Source organism: Bos taurus, chromosome 20 (genome assembly GCF_002263795.3).
Source record: "Bos taurus isolate L1 Dominette 01449 registration number 42190680 breed Hereford chromosome 20, ARS-UCD2.0, whole genome shotgun sequence".
Classification (NCBI taxonomy): domain Eukaryota; kingdom Metazoa; phylum Chordata; class Mammalia; order Artiodactyla; family Bovidae; genus Bos; species Bos taurus.
The window spans coordinates 70,194,676-70,203,018 of record NC_037347.1 but is presented as its reverse complement, the minus strand read 5'-3'; the positions used below and the strand labels follow the sequence as shown (position 1 = coordinate 70,203,018).

The following is an 8,343-nucleotide window of genomic DNA, read 5'->3' as shown; positions in this document are numbered from 1 at the left end:
GTTTGGTATCCATCTCAGCCCCGTCGAGGGGGCAGAGCCCAAGCCCCCTGGTGGGGGAGGGTGGTTACAAAATGCCAGAGAGACTTAGTGCTGGAGAGACTTAGTCTCGGGACTGGGCGCCGGGACACAGCGCGGGCCGCCTGACCCCCACACCCAGCGCGGGGAGCTCAGGGTGGGGATATCCCCAGGGCCCAGCCCCACTGGGCAGACGGAACCTAGCACCGAGACCTCACAAAGGGGCCGCCTGTAGCTCACGGAGCCTCTGGTGATGCAGGTGTCCGAGGAGGAGGAGACAGACCTCGCGCCTCCCCCTCCCACCTCTGGTCTCCCACCAGCGTCTGTGTGCCCCTGTGTATGCTGTGATCACGCCAGGGCCAGCAACCAGAGAGCAGGGCCTTCAGGGTAAGCCGGGGGTCGGGGTGGGCCACAGACAGCCCCAGGCCCAGCTCAGCTGGACAGCATTTGGCCCAAGTCTGCACCATGGTGAAGCCCTGCAGAGCCCACCGAGGGGCAGGCTGAGTGGGGGGCTCAGCTCCTGCCAGGGGTCTCTCTGAGTGGTGTCCTGGGATCCTCCTCTCCATTCAAAGAAAACGCTAGGAGGCCGGGAGCACTGGCTGTGATAACCCACCCTGGGCATTACTTCCCTCCAACAGAACTTAACTATGGTTCATCCTGGTGACCTCCAGTCATCAGAAAGTGTCTAACCACATTTGAGTAATTCTGAGAGTTCACTTCATTTCAACAAATGTTCACCATGAGCTAACCATGTGCTGAGATGAGAGTAGGAGGTGTGGGGGGCTGTGGGCTCGGCCTGCGGGTCACCGCGAGCCAGGATGCCCGCGACCACAAGCGGAAAGAAGCACAGCTGGGTGCGCCAGCTCCGACACTCACAGGGAGACTTCCGGACCCAAGAACATTCTCAAGCCCCCGCCCCACCACCTTCAGCTAACATGGCGGCTGGGGTGAGGATGGGTGGGGGGCTTTCCTGGGCATCTGGGTCCAGGCAGGGAGAGAAGGAGGATGAACCGACCAGTGGCCCGGCAGCCTGCAGATGACTCGGCCACGAGCTGGGTTGGACCTGCAGGTTTCATGAAGCTCAATGCGGACTCAGGACCACAGGGCTTTATAACAAATGTTAGGTCCTCGACATGGAGGAGGGGCGAGCTGATGAATGCGTAAGCCGGACTGAGGGGCAACGGCATCTGACTCCTACCAGCGATGCTCCACCCTTGGGACGCTCTGCCCCAGTGCCTGCTTCATGAAAGCCTTGTTGTTCAGTCGCTCAGTCGTGTCTGACTCTTTGCGACCCCATGGACTGCAGCACGCCAGGCCTCCCTGTCCATCACCAACTCCCAGAGCTTGCTCAAACTCATGTCCGTGGAGTCGGTGATGCCATCCAACCTCATCCTCTGTCGTCCCTTTCTGCTCTCGCCTTAAATCTTTCCCACCATCAGGGGCTTTTCCAATGAGTCAGCTCTTTGCATCAGGTGGACAAAGTATTGGAGTTCTAGCTTCACCATCAGTTCTTCCAATGAATACTCAGGACGTCCTTTAGGATTCCTCAGGATTTCCTTTAAGAGGTACTGGTTAGATCTCCTTGCAGTCCAAGGGACTCTCAAGAGTCTTCTCCAACACCACAGTTCAAAAGCACCAGTTCTTCAGCGCTCAGATTTCTTTATGGTCCAACCTCACATCCAAACACGATTACTGGAAAAACCGTAACTTTGCCTACACAGGCCTTTGTCAGCAAAGTGATGTCTCTGCTTTTAATATACTGTCTAGGTTTGTCATAGCTTTTCTTACAAGGAGCAAGCGTCTTTTAATTTCAAGGCTGCAGTCACCATCTGCAGCGATCCTAGAGCCCAAGGAAATAAATCCAGGGGTGGGCACCAATTACTCTTCCAGGCTTAGTCGTTGCTCTTGCTGTCAAGTGAGACAGATGTGCCAAAAATAAATGAGACGATGCGTTCTAGACAATTGCTTGGTTGAAATTGTTATAATTTCTCTATTATTTTAAACAAAACTCTCCCTTTTGTCAACCCAGGTGGCCCCAGCTGAGGGACAGACAAAGCCCCCATCCAGCAGCCCAGAGAAAATCAGATGTTGGGCATCTGCTGGAATCACAGAGGAGGTTAGAAGACAGGAGACGACCCTTCACGGAATCGGCCCCGGTGTGTGACGTGCGAGGGGGTCTGTGCACACATGTCCTGGTCCTGTGAGAACAGCAGATGGATAAATATATACATGAACTGTTCAGAGACCAGCGGCTTACCTCTGCCCCCCCCCGCCCCCGGAAGAAAAAGACAAAGAAAATGCAAACGGAAGACCCCGCAGAGCCATCCAGAAGGTAGAGCGTTCTCACGGGAAACAAAGTAAGGCTCAAAGGACAAGACAAATGCAGGAACTGTCACCCTAAGAGGGAGGGGTCCCAGCTTGCCAAATGACGGAACTCAGAGGAGAGGGCGAGACTTCCCTCAAGAAGCTGATACAGAAGCTGAAAGAAGGCCTGTGGTCCTGCACGCATCGCCTGTGCCAGAAGCCTGTGCTGCCTGGGGACGCTGGGACCCGAGGTGGGAGGCGGGGATGGGGAATGGGGGTGCACAGGGTGGGCCTGGGGTTCCGAGGGGAGGCCCTCCCAGGAGGCAGACGCTGGGCCTCCGGCGCACTCCCGCCCCAGCCCTGCAGCCGTCCAGGTGAGCGGGGCCCCTTCACAGGCAGGCACACGCCCCTGGCCCGTCTCCCCTGGGGACTTCAGTGTGTATTAAATACTCCCGGGTCTGCCTCCAGCCACGAGACCTCCTCTGAGTCCTGTGACCTGTGACCCTCTCCTCCAGACGTCCTGGGATATCCGCACAGCCTCGGGCCCGAGCTTCCTTCTCCCTCTCTGACCAGCTTCCGATGTGTTCTTTTCAGGAAGAACCGCCCACTCTTAGCTGCTCGAGGAGAAACTTGAATTCTTTCCCTTCATCACCCCCAGGTGTCAGTCGCTCAGTCGTATCCGACACGTTGAGACCCCATGGACTGCAGCCTGCAAGGCTCCTCTGTCCGTGGAGCTCTCCCAGCAAGCACACTAGAGTGGGCTGCCATTTCGTCACCCCCAAGGCACCGCCAGGTCCTCGGGTGTCTTCATCCTCAGCTTCCGCTTCCTCCTGCCCAGACCCCCGCCACGCACCATGCCCTCCTCCAGCCTCCAGGGAGCCTTTTCCAAAGCAACCAGGGAAGCACACCCCAGGGGGACCTCGGTCCACCAGTCAGGCCCCTGCTCTCCAGCAGGGCACACGGTTCCACAGAGGCCCCTGGACCAAAACCTGGAGGGAACAGCGTCATGCAGGACCACTGGTCACACACAAAGTTGGAAAAGTGAAAACACCAACTGGAGAAGCACGCGGGCCCCAGTGCTCACTGCAGCGCTATTGATAATAGCCGAGACGCGGAAGCCACCCAAGCGCCCACCAACAAACAGCTGGATAAAGAAGATGTGTACATGTATGCAGTGGAATACTCCTCAGCCATAAAAAGAAGAAATGACGCCAATAGCAGCCCTGTAGATGGACCTAGAGAAAAGTATGTTTAGAAAAATAATCAAGAGAAAGACAAACACTGTCTGATGCCACTTATAGGTGGGATCTAAAAAATAATAGAAACAAAAGCTCATGTTTCTGCAAAACAGAAACAGGCGAACAGACACAGAAAACAAACTATTGGGTATCAGAGGGCAGAAGAAATGGGTGGGGGACAATTCAGGGATGTGGGCTATGAGATACAAGCCACTACTTATAAAATAGACAAGCAACAGGGTAGATGAACAGAAAGGCCTCATGGTACGGCACAGGAACTTGTAACCATGATCTTATAAGAACTTCTAACAGGGAAGGAAATGGCAGCCCACTCCAGTATTCTTGCCTGGAGAAGCCCATGGACAGGGGAGCCGGCGGGCCACGGTCCATAGGGTCGCACAGAGTCAGACACGACTGACACGACTAAGCACGCTCATGCACAATGGAGTTTGCTCTGTAGAAATACCGAATCGCTATGCTGCACACCTGAAACTAAGAAAAACCTCAATAAAAAAGGGGAAAAGTTCCTAGCTAGTGAATCAAATACAGTCATTTGTAAAAAAGGTAATGTATTATGACCAAGTGGGATACACCCCAGGAAGGCAAAATTGGCTCCATGCTGAAAATTAATGTATTTAACCGTATTTATCTAAAGGAGTCGTACAATCATATCAACAGATACAGGAAAAAATGTGACAAAATTTGAACCCCATTCATGACAAAAATGCTCAGCCAAGTAGGGACAGAAATACAGGGGTGGGGGAAGCACATACATACACATTTCTTCTTTCTAAAGAAGAAAGATGCCTTCACTTACAGATGAGAAATTGAGAAGCCATCTACCTGGAAGACCCCTGTCTTCCAGATGTCCCTGGACACAAGGAACCAAGCACAGGAGTGCAGAGCGGCTGCCCCTCCAGCCTCGTCTTCTGCCGCCAAGGACCCCGGGCCCTGAGCTGCGTGACACCCACGTCCCTTCTCACCTGGAGGCCTTTCGCCTGCCGGTCCTCCTGCCGAGGACCCCTCACCACCCCCCGCCCCCCGGGGCTTTCTCTTCAACATTCAAGGCTCAGCTAAGAAGCACCTCCCCAGGGAGCCCACTGGGGTCGCCCTAGTCAACACTGATTCCGCAGGCTCCCACCCTACCTCTCTCTTTTCTAATTCTCTGCTTTTCTTTTTAAATGTCTATCACCCTGACGGGGATTTAAGCTTCCAGTTATGTAATCAACAAGCCCAGGGGATGTAAAATACGGCCAATGATATCATTAATAACTTTGTGGGGGACAGATGGTCAGTAGACTTACAGAGGGATCATTTCATAACACACACGATGTCAATTCACCATGCAGCAACCTGAGATTAACATTACGCTGCACATCACTATACGTCATGGAAATAAATAAATACGTTTTTTCACCCCGATTATCACCATCTGAAGTTATTCAAATGACGGGTTTACACATGGATATTCCCGTAAAGAGTGTGAGCCCAGGGTGGGTGGGGGCGGGGGCAGGGGCAGGGATTGACCCACTTTTGGTTCCTGTCTCGTCTCCAGGATATATAACCATCCTTGGCACAGTGGCTTTCTGTAAGTAGTTGCTGAATGAATAATAAATGTCTGCAGATGTTATGACCTTCAAAGTCACTAAAATTTTAAAACTTGGCTTTGCCAAAGACATTTTTAGGAAAAATGAAAAGTAAAAAACTTCAGATTAGGAGAAAATATTTATAAAATGTATACCATATTTTTGAAAGCTCTTGCTCCCTGGAAAAGAGAGAACTCTTAGTGCTCACTTCGGCAGCACATATACTAAAATTGGAAAGATACAGAAAAGATTAGCATGGCCCCTGCGCAAGGATGACATGCAAATTCGTGAAGCTTTCCCTATAAAAAAAAAAAGAAGAATGAAGTCTTAGAACCCAATATTAAGAGAATCCAATAAAAAACAAAGTCAGAAAATACAAGAAATATTAAACAAAAGAGTTAAAATGGTTAATAAGCTTAAAAAAAAATAAAAGCCCAACCTCACTAGTCTTCAGAGAAATGAAAACTAAAATCACTTTTTGAAGGTCAAAAACTAAAAAGTCTATCAACACCAAATGTTGGTGACAACATGGATTGATAGAACTTTGATCCCCTGCTGGTGGGAATGCATCAGGGGCAGGCCCTCTGGAAACCAGACTGGCAGATTCTTAGGAAGTTGCACAGGCGCACTCACCATGTTGAGTCAGAAGCCCCAGGCCTGAGATGTGATGAAGGGAAATCAAGTGTGACCACACGGGGCCTGGACACAGAGCCTGGACACCAGCAGCAGCTTTGCTCTCAGTGCCCACAGACGGGAAGAATCCACACGTCCCTCCTCTGGCGAATGAGAAGACAGTGTGACGCGCCCACACCCGCACAACGGTCTGTAGCTTGGCCACCCACGGGGTAAACCAGCAGCAACACTGCCTCGTGGTGAAGCCACACGCGGGGGTGTGAAGGAATCCAGGCACGCGAGGACGGCGGGCTGCACGCACGATTCTAGAAGGAGCAAGTGGAGTGACAGAAGCAGGTCAGGGGTGCCCAGGCGAGTGACCGGCTGGAGAAGGGGACACAGTGACCTGGGGGCTGAAGGGAACGCTGCCATCTTCCCAGTGGTGGTGGTCACAGGGTCACGAACATGTGTCAAAATCCACCACACTGTGCCCCCAGGGTGGATGAATGTCATCGTACAAACACCAGACCTTGGCAGACAGGACTGACTGAAGTCCCCCTTGCAGTCATCTGGAGAAGGAATTAGAGAGATGCTACCAGGATGGAGACCCAGGAGACTGCTGTGTGATTCCAGGAGAGCCATGCCGGAGGCAACCAGTGGGTGGAATACATGGTGGTGACCTGAGCCTCAGAGTCTTTTGTCCCTTTAAGAAATGATGCTTGGGACTTTCCTGGTGGTTCAGCGGGGCCGGGGTTTGATCCCAGGTCAGGGAACTGGAGTTCGCGTGCCACAGCTAAAAGATCCTGCACGTGCCAATGAAGATCCTCAACAAAGACCTAGTGTGGCCAAATAAAGTACAGACAAAAAAGGAAAGAAATGATGCTCCAGGTGAAAAGGCACCGAATAACCAGAGTATCTGAAAATAACAAAGGTCCTGCGTTGAAATATATACTGCATGTTGAATCGAAATTCCCCCAAATACCCCCAATGTCACTTTTTTGCCTCCCCTGAGAGAAGTGAAGCCAATTTCTTGGTGCACATCCCACTGGCAGGTCTCTGCCAGTGCGGAGCCGGGCAGGACCCCAGGCCAGCCTGGCCACCGCTTCCCTGTCCTTGCCAGGGGGAGCTGCCCCCGGAGCCCAGCTGCAGGTGGGCTGAGGAAGCAGCCTATCGACCTTGAGAGAAAGGCCAGCCCCCTCCCCAGCCCCGGTCTGTGCAGTCAGCTGTCCCCCAAATCCTGGCTACACCTTCCCCAGGACATTTCAGGAGAAAGTGAGGCCCAGTGTTGTCCAGATTGTTCAAAATTACTTTCCCCCACATGAGGTAACCCTTCAAGGGTAGAATGCACAGTCTTGTTTGCAAGCTTTCTGACTGTGAGTTCCAAGAGACGAGTTAATCCGACTCTTCAACTAACCTTCTGAAGAATGGGTGGCAGGCAGCGGAGAACCCAGGCAGGTGTAGAGAGTCGTCACGCCCTCCCAGCATCCAAATGCCATCTACTTTATCTCCAAGACTGTGGACGCTTTGCAATAGATTTTTATGCACACGGCTCAATGACTTTTATCTCTTTTTGCAACACTAAGCATTTATTTTGCTCCCGTGTGATGAGTTATTCCAAATAGTCGGTAGATTCCAGGGGAAAAGATATTTTATGAGTTAATAACTCTCACCAAATTATTTGGCTCGTAACTGATTTGCATACTTTTACAGGCTACTGAGCCACTGAATCAGAAGGAGAGACCTGAAGTACACGTGCACTTCTGGAAAGTTTGAAACGAGCCTAACAGTTTACCAAGGCTGAAGGCTTCACCACTGCAAACATTTCAGCATCGTCTTTCCTTGGGAACTTCATCTGGCTGAGGATGCAGTGAGCCATAAAATGCACACATCAATTACCACCAAAATAATTTGGAAAGAGAAATATTAGCCAACATATTTATAGCAGCTTGGAGATAGTCTCAGTTGCACTCTACACTGTTCAGTCTTCTTAAATCAGAATACCACCGTGCAAAAAAGAATTTAGCAATAAAACATCAAAGAAAATGTAATGAGAGTTTGGTGATGCAAAAAATTGTCTCTTTTTCTTATTTAGGTCCTTTACCTGGAGGAATAACTTAGAATCTCTGTCACATTCTGCTATTAATGGGATAATAAAATTAAACGTGTCTCACTTCACTTTAGGGCTTCCCTTATAGTTCAGTTGGTAAAGAATCTGCCTGCAGAGCAGAAGACCCAGGTTCGATTCCTGGGTTGGGAAGATCCCCTGGAGAAGGAAATGGCAACCCACTCCAGTATCCTTGCCTGGAGAATCTCATGGACAGAGGAGCCTGGAGGTTAAAGTCCATGGGGTCTCAAGAGTCGGACATAACTTAGTGACTCACCCACTTCACTTTGCCGCTGTCCCTGCTGCTCTGGGCCGAGCTGCCCCCCAGTTCCTACATCCAGTACCTTAGAAAGTGATGGAATTTGGAGATAGGGGCTTTTGGGGAAGTGATTTGGTTAAAACTGGCTCATAGAGGGTGGGCCCTGATCCAGTGTGACTGGTGTCCTTACAAGAAGAGATCAGGACACAGACACACACAGAGGGA

General features: G+C 51.2%; 1 long non-coding RNA gene and 1 other non-coding gene across 2 annotated transcripts; both read left to right on the top strand.

Annotated features, from left to right (window-relative positions):
* Positions 1–275: 275 nt before the first annotated feature.
* LOC132343257 (uncharacterized) lies at positions 276–4,979 on the top strand. The gene is made up of 3 exons (XR_009492007.1): positions 276–402; positions 2,045–2,570; positions 4,377–4,979. It is a non-coding gene; the product is annotated as an uncharacterized lncRNA (long non-coding RNA).
* Positions 4,980–5,343: 364 nt separating this feature from the next.
* Positions 5,344–5,450, top strand: LOC112443055 (U6 spliceosomal RNA). Its single transcript, XR_003031330.1, has one exon. It is a non-coding gene; the product is annotated as a U6 spliceosomal RNA (small nuclear RNA).
* The last annotated feature ends 2,893 nt before the right edge of the window (positions 5,451–8,343 follow it).